The 10,541-nt window shown below is 35.1% G+C and overlaps 1 long non-coding RNA gene across 1 annotated transcript; it reads left to right on the top strand.

Annotated features, from left to right (window-relative positions):
- Positions 1-727: 727 nt before the first annotated feature.
- LOC149536244 (uncharacterized) lies at positions 728-1,045 on the top strand. The gene is made up of 2 exons (XR_016357134.1): positions 728-792; positions 960-1,045. It is a non-coding gene; the product is annotated as an uncharacterized LOC149536244 (long non-coding RNA).
- Positions 1,046-10,541: the final 9,496 nt, after the last annotated feature.

The raw sequence follows: 10,541 nt of genomic DNA, 5'->3' as shown, positions 1-10,541 counted from the left end.
ATTGCAGGAAACCAACCAATTCAAATATCCATTAGCCAGCAAGTGCCGATCCTTTCTTTGAAATAACATATACAAGGCCAAGATAGGACCTAAGGGGTTGGTCTCCTCATGTCCAAATAAGAGAAAGACGACGAGGGGTAGGTTGCTGGTCCGATGGCAGTCCTGATCCGATTCATGAGGTCAGTGAGTCCTGGTTTGATATGCAAGTCACGAGGCTGCCTGCCTGCAAAGGTTGCTGGTCTGTTAAGCCGCTCTTAGGTAAGGCTCCTAATAGTAAGACGTCACCACTCTTAGGCAAGGCTCTTGGTTCGTTAAGTGTGGGTTGGCCAGGCTCCTCAAGTTCTCGCCTCAGTAGGTACTTGCGAGGTCCTTCCTTTAGCTAGGGATGTATCTTAATACTCACCAATGGTCTTAGTTGAGTTTGTTTAGGCAGTCTTCCTAGTTTATAAAGAAGGCAAACCTTTGAAGTTGCATGGATTAGCTATTTCCATGCTTTGGAGGATGTTAAGCATGTTAGTTTTTTTTATGGACTTTAGTCACTAAAGCATATAATGTTTTTCAACTCCTTTTATTGCAAACATCAATTTTCCAATTACTAAAATTAATAATACTATAACAATAGCATGTACATGGAATTTTGCAACACTTGGTTTTCAATTTTTTTCTCTTATTACAGATGAAGTTCCGAGCAACTAATCCCCAAGACATGATTTCATGTGAATTGTTGTTGTAGGGCCGTTTTCTTGCTCCTCTAAACACCCATTCTCCTGCAATCAATGTGATTTGCCGAAGGTCTGTAAGGAGTTAAATCAATAATCTTTGGTAATCACTAGAATGGATTTTGTTTTGATTTATAGCTGAGCCAAGAGCTTTATGTAAGTGTCATTTTTACACTTCTAATTTATTATAGTTTTTGGCAAGACATTTATCAGTTTTGTGCAATATGTTAAAAATGTCAGCCCAGTTCATGGATTGGTGGCGTGTGGTGGAGAAGATGGTGCTTTAGAATGCTTTGACCTGAGACAGAAAGCTGCTGTTGGGAGAATTAATATTGTTGCATCACCAGGAGATTCTAAGCTGGTATCACTAATATATTATTCTCTTGTAGTATTTTTCGTTTTGCCAGAAACTATTGCAAATATATATCTTATCATCTATTCATTTCATTCATAAACTGATTGATACATTCAGGAGGTCACAGCAATACGATTTGATCAAACAGAAGGATTGCATGTTGCAGTTGGAACTAGTTCAGGACAGGCAAGTCAAAATTATTGGCTATCACCCAGTTTAGGTTGTTTTTATGCTCATTGAGGAGCATTATACAGATAAATTTTTATTTATTCTCTCTGTAATAGAAGATCGTCAACGTATTCTTAAATGAATAAACAATATTCAAAACTGAGACAGCTTTGAGATCTGGCATTCGAGGTTTGATATTGTTTAGTAATTGTGTTTTAATACTTACATAACTGACGGGCTCTCAACAGTACGTTCATTGTACAACCACTGATTAAATCCTATGAATTTGATAAAATTATTAGGTAGAAGTGACCTAAGAGATGAATGATAGAAGAGATAATAACTGCACTGGTCTGGGTTCATATGTAATGTAGCTATATAGGACTAACATCTTTTGACTATATAAAATCTCTTGATGGATAATTGGTGTAGATATTATATTTACCAATTTACCAAAGCTAATATTAATTTGTTCACTTTGAACCTGGTTAATAAACTTGAAGATTCCACTTTTTTTTTTCCTGCAAAAAAGAACAGGAGAGATTTTGCTAAAATGAGTTGTTTTCAGAAACTGGTTAGCAATACTTGTGTCGTGCATTGAATAAAATAAGAACTGAAATATTACAAGAGACTGAGCTCAAACACGAGATTAAAACATTTTGCTTTATCTGCCTATTTTCCTCAGAGAACCCAATGTGGAGAGGAACTCCAGAAGATTAAGGCAATTTGTCTACATTAACCTCTATTTTGAAGGAGATAGAAGCTTAATACATTCTTAAGGTCATTATTGACAACATTCTCCACAACTGAGCTATTCTGACATTGTTAATTGTCTACAATTTGCTTATTTACACACTATTCTAATTCCCTGTGAACTCAACTAAGAAAAAATAGTTGATAGTCTGTAGTCAACTTCGGCTAGACTCGACTATATTGCTTCAAGATTGTTACACGATGACCCCCAAGGATGTACTATTGCATTTATCACAAAACATGCTTGAAATGAAAATGTTAAAGCCAAAGAAGCGGACAAGAGATTGTTTAAAACTATTCCTTGACTGTTTTTGTATTGTGGAAAAACTACCAAATCAGACAGAACAGATCTGCTAGATACAGGCAGAACAAACACGGCAATTCAAAGGCTACTACCTGTTGCATCTGGTTGTTCTACCACCTCTACATGCTTGTATTTTTTATTCTGTTATCTTCAAACTGCCCTTGTTTTTCAGTTCATTTTCTGGATCATATTTTAGTGCCAAACATTTTAATGTCAAAATTAGATCAAGAGGACAATATTAACTCATTTCTTCAGTTTGTTCTCAAGCTATTCATTTTTTTTTGAGTTACTGGAGAACTGTGGATTTAAACATGTCCACACCTCAAACTAGATGAGTTGGGTTCTGTAAAATAAGTATCAAATTGTCTATTACTAAAAATCCAAAGTTAAGTTTGTGGTTAATCAGCTTTTCCTTGAGGGCGATATTGTAGATCTGGTAACTCTTGAAGAATATGTACAATGTTTGGAGCCCGTACATGTATCATAGAGAAGCTATTTATTGGAGAAGGACAATTTATGTGGGTTGATTGAAGATGGAAATGACTTCATCATCAATGGGAGATCTCCTGGTAAGTGCACATCAAGCAAAGAGGTGGATAAATACTGGTGATAAATTTGCTTCACTTTTTTTTGAGAGGTAAGTGGAGTTTTGAATGTGAGGCTTCTCTTAGTCTAGCTGCTGACCAAGACAACGACCAAATGGAAAGGTGGGCTAGTAGTTTCAGGGGGCATGACAGGTTGATCTGCAAGGGGAAAACCCACGCATGACCAAGTGGTATCCAATAGACGAGGTGAGGGAGTTGTTTCCTCATCCTAATTGGGGATGTGTGGTTTAAATGAACCGATTAGTGAAATCGGCTAACATATTCACTTAATGGTTCTCATGGAGACTTGCCTATTTTGAAGAGCTCTTAAGACTTAATGAGGTAACAATGCATCCTAAAATGAACAAGAAGGATATCTAAAGTGGAATACTTTTATATACTTAATCCTTTTTAAAAGTTATGCACTCATAAACAAATAACCATTTCATTTGTTGTTTGTATTTGGAAGTCATTTCCTCTTCAAGTACTAGGATAGTCTTATTAATTTGATTTTGGCTTGAAATGTCACGAGGCACAACTTATGTTGGGGCTGAAACTGTCAAAGATTCACAAAATATCAGAGCCTGTGAATTAATGAAAGTTGAGACATTTGGATTTCTGTTTTTTCAAAGTATTGGAGATGCTTGATCTCCTCTTCAAAATTCCCTTGTAAGTTTTATGCTATAAGACTTCCAAAAGAGGCCATTGTTATATTATATTAGTGGTACTGGTCGAATTGTACTTTTGCAAGAATCTTAGGGGAGTTTAAATGCAACTAATAAGTCAAAACACTTGTATGCTGCTTTTCTCTTTTTCGATTTTTTGTGTGTTTTAGATTGTTTGATATAATTTGAATGATGCTAAGAAATTTAGAATGTTTGCAAATGATATTACAATGCCTCTTACAATGAACTAATATGAAAGTGTAGTTCTTTTGGTATTTTTTTAATGCATATACATGGAAACTAGATACGGAATGCATAGCTACAGCCAACTGACATTTTGACAAGCAATTGGCATACAACTATTATGCTATTAGATGGACATTTCGTCAAACAAATGGTATGCAACATATATCTCCTTTATTGAATTCATTCCCATGTACAATGTTGCTATGAATTTGCCAAGACAAATGGGCTTATAATAATGACTACAGCAATACCAAAATCTGATTTTGAATTATCACTTACAATAGCAAAATTATACACCTAAAATTACAATGCTAACTAATAATAGTTGCAAGAGGAACCTGATAATAGTGATGCTCAAGGATGGAGATGAAAGTTGCAATCAGAATCAAGCATAAATACTATAGTGCGGCACTATTCATGTGTACTGTAGCAACAATCAATAAATGTATTCTCCAATTTAAGCACAAATAGAACTCCAGAATGAAGCTCTCCTGAATGCCAAATTCAATGGATATTTCACCACCTCAGATGGTTGGAATACTGAAGAATTGACGCTTTCCAATAGCTAACTGAAATTAGAAACCCTTAGTTTCTTCTCCCAAGTTTATATCAAATACAATTAACAATAATTGGATGCCTAACAATGAAGCTTTCACCTCTATTTATTTATTTTCTTCACCCTTCTAGAAGGAAATAAAATATTATTTAATTGTACTCTCTAGAAACTTTCACCTTTCCAATACAACAATTAGTTGTGCTTCTAGAAACTTAAATTAATTAAGTATAAAGTCATCTTTAGATTTATTTATTTATTTATTTATTTACTTGAATTTAATTTATTTCTCCACTTATTCTTTGAAAAATGAAAAGCGAAGAACTCCATTGAGGGTCTAAAAGATGGAGAACATTATCCTCCCTGAAATTGCTTGTCCTTAAGCAATCCAACAACACAATGAACTCCAACCTCCACTTGGATCCCAAATGAAGTAGCATGTGACATCCCTGTGGACACTAAACCAACTGCAAACTAGCATCATCAAGACCAACCACATGTGTTGCAGCCTAGCACCCAAAACTTGTGTTGATGATGTAGAAGTCATAATGTCACCAGAAGGCAACTTCATAGAAGATCTATGAAACCTCTTCTTCCTTGTATCCACCCACATAATATATATTGGACTAGAATCCTGATCATCACCAACATGCGTTGAAAAGATGTAGCTACAGGTGAACCATATACACTCATGCCAACTATATCAACAATAGGTGTAGCCACATCAAAATATATGGACACAGGAACAACACTAACTACCACAATAAAAAATTGAACCAAATTTGCAGTTGGTGAAAACTCATAATCATCAACATGTGCGCCATCATTAGAACACACATCAAAAACTGCATGCTTACTCCTGAACTCCTTGTTGCATGGTTCAACTAACACAGAAGTGGCTACTAATATGACAGTATCCTCGCATGCTCGCTCCTACTCCCACTCACCATCAATTACATGATCTAGGGAACTCATGCCAACAAATGCATCATTTGACTTAACCGGACATGAATTATCATCACCTTCCACCTCAATTGTGCCCAACTCATGCAGTATCTCATAAGAAATGTCTCACAAATATAAAGCCACAACTGTATCATCATATTTCGCTCTTTGAAAAAGCAATATCATGCTCTGCTCAAATCTTGGATTCGAAATTAGTTGGGTCATATGTTCGTGATTTTGATTTATCTCATTCACTAGCACATCCAACTGTTTCACAATACCCTATATCTCAAAAGCTTCAACCCTTGGTGAAAAAGTACACCCTCTGTGGGTATAATGAATACCAAACTTTTTGTCACTATCCATAATCTTGAAAACCAAGTCCTCTACCTGTGGGTCAAAAGAAAAACGAGCACTCCTCACAGTGTAATGTTGATAAAAGCTCCCAATCTCATCATCATCAAACTGGGAATCAAAAGATGGCTCCACTCTCTGACTCTGAACTATTGGTTGGGCAGGATCCTGGGCAACCTTCTCAACAAACCCAACCACCAAATCCCTATTGGGAAGCATTATAGCCAAGATCCCTACAATCGTCCTCACCAATCGTCATATAGCACGAGAGCCTTGAATGAGAGTACCATTAGATATACTATATGAAATCTCCTACAAATCTAAGCTCTCAAGCAAATACTCCATGAATGACTCTGTACAGTAGAAATTAAATGTGGAAGCATCACTCTGCTCCCCCACAATCCACAACTAATCCTTCTAAAAATGTTACAATGCCAAGTGTCCAACGCTACCAGCTGTATGAAAAGAAGAAATAGATTCACTTCCAATAGAAGGAAGCAAATCACTATGAGAGCCTGTCTCCACTGATGCTCTCACCTCCTTTGTACATACTATACTCATATCCTAGACGAATGTGTTTGCCACCTCATTATGTCCCTCATCCTCAACTGTAGAAGAAAACTCACCACCAACAACAATATGTAACTAAATAGGGTCTAGGGCTACTGTTGACTATACCCATTCTAACTCCACGACAACCTCATCCAACTGTGGCTATGACTCTTGAAGAGCCAACTAAGTATACTGAAGAGAGTCCATGATCACCTCAAGCTCCCGGTGAGCTCAACCACCTCCTCCTCTTTCCCTAACAACATCTTATAGTAGGTGTTACCCCGCTCCAGAAGGTAATCCCTGTCAGCAACTAACTGAAAGTAACTATGCTTCAAGATCCTAACAGCCTCTTGAAGTGCATGAACCTCTGCTAGAGAAAGAATACTATCACCATGCTCATCAAACATAGGAGCACCCCAACCAAATATAGCTAACATCTAAAAGATAGCATCATAATGCTTTAGAGCTAAAGAAATGTTACTATCACTCACCTTTAGCTGACAAGTCACATGATGCTCTCTATCTCACTAATTGCACTGAGATAGAAAACTGAATCAGAACTCTCCACCACAAGATCGCTCATACGAGTGTTATCTTCCTCGCACAATTATGCATCCAACATACAAGTGCCATGTACCTCAACTAACTCCTCATCCAAAGAAATGGAATCCCTTGCCGTATCAATCTCCTCACATGTCTCAACTTCCACCTCAATAGTAAGATCCTATAAGCATCGATCCTAGGACTCATCCAAAACCACTTCGAAGTCATCACCCAATATTTGACAAGGGGTGTCATACACAGTACATCTCATAGCATCACCAAATGGATCATCACATGTATCCATACTATCTACATCGACATCTCCTGATAGAGCCTCAACTGTTGTCACCTGACTCTGCACACATGACTCTATGCCAGGTTGTAATAAATCCAACAAGTTATAACTTCGTCAAACACCAATTTCTTCTCTAATTCAGTTGTTTGACATTTCGTCAAACACTTTGTAAGCAAGCTTTGATACCAATGTAATATCCCTTGCCCAAATTGACTGATTCTAGTGCAAGGAATATCGTCAAACACTTGTATGCTACCTTTATCTTTTCTTATTTTTTTGTGTTTTAGATTGTTTGATATAGTTTGAATGATGCTAAGAAATTTAGAATGTTTGAAAAAAATATTACAATGCCTCTTACAATGAACTATTATGCAAGTGCAGTTATTTTGGTATTTTTTTAATGCATATACATGGAAACTAGATATGGAATGCATACCTTTAGCCAACTGACATTTTGACAAACAATTGGTATACAACTAGTATGTTGATCATATATGTTATTAGATGGACATTTCATCAAACAAATGGTATGCAACATATATCTTCTTTATTAAATTTATTCCCATGTACAATGTTGCTATGAGTTTGCCAAGACAAATGGGCTTACAATAATGACTACAGCAATGCCAAAATCTGATTTTGAATTATCACTTACAATAGCAAAATTATATGCCTAAAATTACAATGCTAACTACTAATAGTTGCAAGAGGAACTTGATAATAGTGATGCCCAAGGATAGAGATGAAAGTTGTAATCAGAATCAAGCATAAATATTGTAGCACAGGTACTGTAGCATGGCACTGTTCACGTGTACTGTAGCAGTGATCAATAAATGTATTCTCCAATTTAAGCACAAATAGAACTCCAGAATGAAGCTCTCTAGAATGTCAGATTTAGTGGATGTTTCACCACCTCAAATGGTTGCAACACTGAAGAATTGACGCTCTCCAATGGCTAACTGAAATCAGAAACCCTTGGTTTCTTCTCCCAAGTTTATAGCAAATGCAATTGAAATAATTGAATGCCTAACAATGAAGCTCTCGCCTCTATTTATTCTTTTCGTTCACCCTTTTGGAAGGAAATAAAATATTATTTAGTTGCACTCTCTAGAAGTTTTCGCCTTTCCAATACAATAATTAGTTGTGCTTCTAGAAAACGCACTCTCTAGAAGCTTCCCCCTTTCCAATACAATAATTAGTTGTGCTTCTAGAAACTTAAATTAATTAAATATAAAGTCACCTTTAGATTTATTTATTTATTGACTTTAATTTAATTTATTTCTCCACTTCGCCTTCGAAAAATGAAAAGCTAAGAACTCCATTGAGAGTCTAAAAGATGGAGAACATTACAATTGGTAAGACTATTTTTCAAAAAATAGGAGATGGGGGTACTTGGAGACAACAGATCTTTTTTATAGTCTAAAGAGTCTAATACTAAGTCCAAAATAGGAAAACTGTAAAACCAAAAGACTAAAGTAAATACTAATATTAATGTCACTTTAATTAGAGTCAAATAGTCCAAAACTCACATAATCACTTTAGTGTATCTCATAGTCATATCTGATTTCTCAATATCGCATATGATCATCATATCAGATTAACAATCACTTAGATTATCATTACATATTCAAATTTTAAATTAAAAAAATGTAGTTTGATGCTAAATTGCTAATATGCCTAAAATTACAATGCTAACTACTAATAGTTGCAAGAGGAACTTGATAATAGTGATGCCCAAGGATAAAGATGAAAGTTGCAATCAGAATCAAGCATAAATACTGTAGCATGGCACTGTTCACGCGTACCGTAGCAGTGATCAATAAATGTATTCTCCAATTTAAGCACAAATAGAACTCCAGAATGAAGCTCTCTAGAATGCCAGATTTAGTGGACGTTTCACCACCTCAAATGGTTGCAACACTGAAGAATTGACGCTCTCCAATGGCTAACTGAAATCAGAAACCCTTGGTTTCTTCTTCCAAGTTTATATCAAATGCAATTGAAATAATTGAATGCCTAACAATGAAGCTATCGCCTCTATTTATTCTTTTCATTCACCCTTCTGGAAGGAAATAAAATATTATTTAGTTGTACTCTCTAAAAGTTTCCCCCTTTCCAATACAATAATTAGTTGTGCTTCTAGAAAATGCACTCTCTAGAAGCTCCCCCCTTTCCAATACAATAATTAGTTGTGCTTCTAGAAACTTAAATTAATTAAATATAAAGTCACATTTAGATTTATTTATTTATTGACTTTAATTTAATTTATTTCTCCACTTCACCTTCGGAAAATGAAAAGCTAAGAACTCCATTGAGGGTCTAAAAGATGGGGAACATTACAATTGGTAAGACTATTTTTCAAAAAATAGGAGATGGGGGTACTTGGAGACAACATATCTTTTTTATAGTTTAAAGAGTCTAATACTAAGTCCAAAATAGGAAAACTGTAAAACCAAAAGACTAAAGTAAATACTAATATTAGAGTCAAATAGTCCAAAACTCACATAATCACTTTAGTGTATCTCATAGTCATATCTGATTTCTCAATATCGCATATGATCATCATATCAGATTAACAATCACTTAGATTATCATTACATATTCAAATTTTAAATTAAAAAAATGTAGTTTGATGCTAAATCGCTGATATGCAAACAAAAATGAAAAAACTTAGTACTGTAAACAAAAATCCAAAATCTATTTAGAATCCAATTTGATGATGATACTATCATCTACCCCACAAGGTTGTGATCATCCATCTCATGATCTTCAACTATCATGCTCTCCAAAAAATCATTACTCTCCATGTTGGATTCCATGTTATTATCTAAATAAAATCTTAAATGTTCCTAATTATTGCTGGTCAAGTTGGATTCTGGAATTTTAAAAAAAAAATTGGAAGTGTTTCTAATATTTTTTATGTTATTAAATAAAATATTAAAATGATTAAATCATTTAAATTGTCATTGGTTTAAATTTTGCATATTAAAACATTAAAATGAGGGCCAAAATACACAAAATAATTTAGTATTATATACTACATTTTTTTTTCTTCAAGAGTCTCTAGGCAGACTTCACTTTTTGGATTTGGAGACTTGGAGAGATTTTGTCATGAAGTCTCCAACCTTTTTTGAAGTCTTGGGAAATGCAAAAAGTCTCTGAGACACGTCACCATTTCCAAGACAGGTCTCCTTGGGGGGGAGACAAGTCTCCCCGTAACCCTAGTTTGCACTTATGTTTTGCTGATAGATTCTTTCTTTGTCTTCCTTGCACTTAACAACATCTTGTTAAAGACATAAGAAACATTTTTTTCCTGCGTTTTACATAGAAACAGCAGCCTAGTCTATGCAAGCATATTGAGAATAAGCAAGATTCATCTTGATGTGTTACTTAGTAGAATATTCATGCTAGTTACAGATGATTTTCTATTGAAGGATGTAATCTGGATAGCCATTAAATGCAATAGACAATGTTAAACTTGAAGACAGTGGCTTATATGGAATGG

The sequence above is a fragment of the Cupressus sempervirens genome, chromosome 10 (genome assembly GCF_028749045.1).
Source record: "Cupressus sempervirens isolate cs-2001-9-10 chromosome 10, ASM2874904v1, whole genome shotgun sequence".
In the NCBI taxonomy this organism is placed as follows: Eukaryota; Viridiplantae; Streptophyta; class Pinopsida; order Cupressales; family Cupressaceae; genus Cupressus; species Cupressus sempervirens.
Note: the sequence above shows the minus strand (reverse complement) of the source record. Positions and strands in the feature narration are given on the sequence as shown.